We start from the raw sequence: 3,910 nt of genomic DNA, 5'->3' as shown, positions 1-3,910 counted from the left end.
GAGGGCGGGATATAAATCCAATATCTTCATCTACCTCACAGGGTGTCTGTTGTGGGGGAGGAAGGGAAAGGAGATTGTGAGCCGCTCTGAGACTCTTTGGAGTGGAGGGCGGAATATAAATCCAATATCTTCATCTACCTCACAGGGTGTCTGTTGTGGGGGAGGAAGGGAAAGGAGATTGTGAGCCGCTCTGAGACTCTTCGGAGTGAAGGGCGGGATATAAATCCAATATCTTCATCTACCTCACAGGGTGTCTGTTGTGGGGGAGGAAGGGAAAGGAGATCGTGAGCTGCTCTGAGACTCTTCGGAGTGGAGGGCGGGATATAAATCCAATATCTTCTTCTTCTTCTTCTTTGCAGGGGTTCCAATGGGCTGCAGAAACACAGAGGAATGAAGGGAAACTCCAAACTCTGTGCCTTGAAACACGGCAAACAACTCCATTCCAGGTTTCCCCCCCCGGCCCCACCCTACTGCCTTACTGTAGGGGGAAAGAGCATCTCTCCGCTTCACTTACTCCAATTCCGGCCTTGACAGGAGCAAACGACATGGCTCTAGCTGTCGCTCTCCAGCGCCTTGCAGGTTGCTCTCCGTGAAGGGAGAGGGTGCTGTTTGGTTGTGATGGGAGCAGCAGTGGCTTCACCTACTGGGGAGAGAGACGCCTGAGGCGGGATCACTCACTTTCCAACACAGACCTGTAGACCGCTCACACCAGGGACACGTGCCAAACTGAGATGGGAGGGGAGAGGGATTTCCTTTGGGGAATATTTCCCTCTCTCATTGACGGAGCCCAGGTTCAGACAGCCGCTCACAGCATTCCCAGAAGGATGAGCCCAAAGGGGAGCAAGGCCCCCACAGGTAAGACCTCACCTGGAGTATTGTGTTCAACATGAGTTGAACGTGAACGTCAGTCAACAGTGTGATGCGGCGGCTGAAAAGGCAAATGCCATTTTGGGCTGTATCAACAGAAGTGTAATGTCCAGATCATGTGATGTGATGTATCACTTTGCTCTGCTCTGGTAAGATGCACCTGGAGTCTTGTGTTCAGTTTTGGGCACCACATTTTAACAAGGATATAGACAAGCTGGAACGAGTCCAAAGGAGGGCGACGAAGACGGTGAGGTCTGGAGACCAAGTCCTATGAGGAAAGGTTGAAGGAGCTGGGGATGTTTAGCCTGGAGAGGAGGCAGCTGAGAGGTGATAGGATCACCATCTTCAAGTACTTGAAGGGCTGTCATGTAGAGGATGGTGTGGAATTTTTTTCTGTGGCCACGAAAGGTAGAACCAGAATCAATGGTTGAAATTAACAAAAGAGTTTCCAGCTCAACCTTAGGAAGAACTTCCTGACGGTGAGAGCAGTTCCTCAGTGGAACAGACTTCCTCGGTGAGGTGGTGGGCTCTCCTTCCTTGGAGGTTTGGGAAGGGAGGCAGGAGATGCCTCTCCTTTGTGCACCTGCAGTGTTGTGTTAGACAGGTAGTCCAGAGGAGGGCGACAAAGATGGTGAGGGGTCTGGAGACCAAGTCCTATGAGGAAAGGTTGAAGGAGCTGGGGATGTTTAGCCTGGAGAGGAGGCGGCTGAGAGGTGATATGATCCCCATCTTCAAGTACTTGAAGGGCTGTCATCTAGAGGATGGGGTGGAATTCTTTTCTGTGGCCCCAGAAGGTCGGACCAGAACCAATGGGTTGAAATTGAATTAAAAGAGTTTCCGGCTCAACATTAGGAAGAACTTCCTGACCGTTAGAGCGGTTCCTCAGTGGAACAGGCTTCCTCCTCGGGGGGGGGGGGGGGGGCTCTCCTTGGAGGTTTTTCAACAGAGGCTAGATGGCCATATGACAGCAATGCGGATCCTGTGAACTTAGGGGGAAGTGTTTGTGAGCTTCCTGCATTGTGCAGGGGGTTGGACTAGATGACCCTGGAGGTCCCTTCCAACTCTGTGTTTCTATGACTCCAGATGCCCTGGTGGCATTCTCCAGTGGTACTTCTCAATTTCCGCCGCCTCCTGAGAAGAGCACTTCACACCCTGAGCAAAACAGGACTGCTGTAATCTTTAAAAGGGCAACAGGGAGTGCAAGACCCTGCGTGGCTCCAGCTTGCTGCTGAGCGGGGCTTTCTGGGTAAGCGAGCGGCCACTCACACGCACAACTAGGAGGGAACCCTGCAGGTGCACAAAGGAAAGGCATCTCCCGCCTCCCTTCCCAGAGCTTGAAGAGAAAGCGGGACAGTGCATAAAGCAGTTAAGCATCTCAGGGAGGCCACTAACAACTATTCAGGGGTGGCCAAACTTGCTTAACCTAAGAACCACATAGAATATAATCAGAAGTCTGAGAGCCGCAAAATATGAACAGCAGATGTTTGCGAGCCACAAGACAGGAAGGGAGGGAGGTAGAAAGAAAGCAACTTTAAACTCCAAGCTGCTGGTCAATGGGGCAGTGAGGGCTCGTGGGAAGGGCGGGATATAAATTCTAAATAAATAAATAAGAGCCACACAATACATGTGAAAGAGCCACACGTGGCTCCTGAGCCACAGTTTGGCCACCACTGAGCTATTCAACGGAAGGATGGTGGCTCAGTGGTAGAGCATCTGCTTGGGAAGCAGAAGGTCCCAGGTTCAATCCCCGGCATCTCCAACTAAAAAGGGTCCAGGCAAGTAGGCATGAAAAACCTCAGCTCGAGACCCTGGAGAGCCGCTGCCTGTCTGAGTAGACAAGACTGACGTTGATGGACCAAAGGTCTGATTCAGTATAGGGCAGCTTCATATGTTCGTGGGGAGGGACGGTGGCTCAGTGGTAGAGCATCTGCTTGGGAAGCAGAAGGTCCCAGGTTCAATCCCCAGCATCTCCAACTAAAAGGGTCCAGGCAAGTAGGCATGAAAAACCTCAGCTTGAGACCCTGGAGAGCTGCTGCCAGTCTGAGTAGACAATATTGACTTTGATGGGCCTAAGGTCTGATTCAGTATAGGGCAGCTTCATATGTTCGTGGGGAGGGACGGTGGCTCAGTGGTAGAGCATCTGCTTGGGAAGCAGAAGGTCCCAGGTTCAATCCCCGGCATCTCCAACTAAAAGGGTCCAGGCAAGTAGGCATGAAAAACCTCAGCTCGAGACCCTGGAGAGCCGCTGCCTGTCTGAGTAGACAATACTGACTTTGATGGGCCTAAGGTCTGATTCAGTATAGGGCAGCTTCATATGTTCGTGGGGAGGGACGGTGGCTCAGTGGTAGAGCATCTGCTTGGGAAGCAGAAGGTCCCAGGTTCAATCCCCGGCATCTCCAACTAAAAGGGTCCAGGCAAGTAGGCATGAAAAACCTCAGCTTCAGACCCTGGAGAGCTGCTGCCAGTCTGAGTAGACAATACTGACTTTGATGGGCCTAAGGTCTGATTCAGTATAGGGCAGCTTCATATGTTCGTGGGGAGGGAAGGTGGCTCAGTGGTAGAGCATCTGCTTCGGAAGCAGAAGGTCCCAGGTTCAATCCCCGGCATCTCCAACTAAAAAGGGTCCAGGCAAGTAGGCATGAAGAACCTCCGCTTGAGACCCTGGAGAGCCATGAATGGGGCTGTGGCTCAGTGGTAGACCATCTGCTTGGTAAGCAGAAGGTCCCAGGTTCAATCCCCGGCATCTCCAACTAAAAAGAGTCCAGGCAAGTAGGCGTGAAAAACCTCAGCTTGAGACCGTGGAGAGCCACTGCCAGTCTGAGTAGACAAGACTGACTTTGATTGATTGATTTTTATTTATATCCCGCCCTACCCCACCGAAGACCCGGGGGGGGGGGGTCTGATTCAGTAGAAGGCAGCTTCATGTTCGTAATCCTTCAAAGAAAACAGAAGGCCAAGAGACCATGGCTCTCCGCAAAGCAGAGCAGGCTCGAGATGGGCTCTCCTGGGTCACCAACCTCTGAGGAAGACCAGCAGTTGCCAA

General features: G+C 52.1%; 1 non-coding gene across 1 annotated transcript; it reads left to right on the top strand.

The window, feature by feature from the left end:
- The first annotated feature begins 3,407 nt into the window (after window positions 1–3,407).
- On the top strand, window positions 3,408–3,479 carry TRNAP-CGG (transfer RNA proline (anticodon CGG)). The gene has a single exon. It is a non-coding gene; the product is annotated as a tRNA-Pro (tRNA).
- The last annotated feature ends 431 nt before the right edge of the window (window positions 3,480–3,910 follow it).

The sequence above is a fragment of the Heteronotia binoei genome, chromosome 6 (genome assembly GCF_032191835.1).
Source record: "Heteronotia binoei isolate CCM8104 ecotype False Entrance Well chromosome 6, APGP_CSIRO_Hbin_v1, whole genome shotgun sequence".
Lineage (NCBI taxonomy): Eukaryota > Metazoa > Chordata > Lepidosauria > Squamata > Gekkonidae > Heteronotia > Heteronotia binoei.
Note: the sequence above shows the minus strand (reverse complement) of the source record. Positions and strands in the feature narration are given on the sequence as shown.